Source organism: Rhagoletis zephyria, unplaced genomic scaffold (assembly GCF_001687245.7).
Source record: "Rhagoletis zephyria isolate East Lansing unplaced genomic scaffold, Rhagoletis_zephyria_1.1 Rzeph_scaffold_79093, whole genome shotgun sequence".
Taxonomy (NCBI): domain Eukaryota; kingdom Metazoa; phylum Arthropoda; class Insecta; order Diptera; family Tephritidae; genus Rhagoletis; species Rhagoletis zephyria.
The window spans coordinates 1-855 of NW_016236141.1; the positions used below are offsets into that span (position 1 = coordinate 1).

An 855-nucleotide genomic window follows, 5' to 3' on the forward strand; every position below is an offset into this window, starting at 1 on the left:
AACATGTAGTTAATAAAGTCTCAATATTTGAATTTATCACGCAGCAAATGTAATGTAAGTGTATAAAACCCCACCCTCCGGAGGCTTATAGTTTTAATGAAAATTGAATTTTAAGTTGCAAAAAATGTCAACTTCAACCTCACTTTTTGCTTTGTAAACCAATTGTACTACAATGTCGGTGCTGCCACACAACNCAAAAAATGTCAACTTCAACCTCACTTTTTGCTTTGTAAACCAATTGTACTACAATGTCGGTGCTGCCACACAACAAAAGATGCCCAAAAAAAAGCACTGAAAACGAGAAACAATAAAAACGGGCATTGTAATTAACTTTTTTTTAATTAAATATCGATGTAATGATAAAAAAAAAGTGATTCAGTCTAAAATCGAGAGATTTTTTTGATTGATTTTTATGAAAATCGCGCGATTGTTTATTACAAATTTTCATTATTTATAGAAGTATTGATTTTTATGGAAAAAGCGCCGCAGGCGAAAATTTTTAATAAAAAATCGCGCGATTGTTTATTAAAAATTTTCATTGGCTGCATTTCTTTATTCATTCTGAATGTTTCGAATAAACTATTTTGTTTATTTATTCTTTAGAACGTTCCTGATGATATGNAAAATTTTCATTATTTATAGAAGTAATGATTTTTATGGAAAAAGCGCCGCAGGCGAAAATTTTGAATAAAAAATCGCGCGATTGTTTATTAAAAATTTTCATTGGCTGCATTTCTTTATTCATTCTGAATGTTTCGAATAAACTATTTTGTTTATTTATTCTTTAGAACGTTCCTGATGATATGTTGACGTATATTTTAAACGCATTCTGTTTATTCCGGCTGTGAAATGGGA

The 855-nt window shown here is 29.7% G+C and overlaps 1 long non-coding RNA gene across 1 annotated transcript; it reads right to left on the bottom strand.

The window, feature by feature from the left end:
- Positions 1-96: 96 nt before the first annotated feature.
- On the bottom strand, positions 97-348 carry LOC108357518 (uncharacterized). Its single transcript, XR_001846657.1, has 2 exons — positions 215-348; positions 97-138 (listed from the first exon to the last, which is right to left on the bottom strand). It is a non-coding gene; the product is annotated as an uncharacterized LOC108357518 (long non-coding RNA).
- Positions 349-855: the final 507 nt, after the last annotated feature.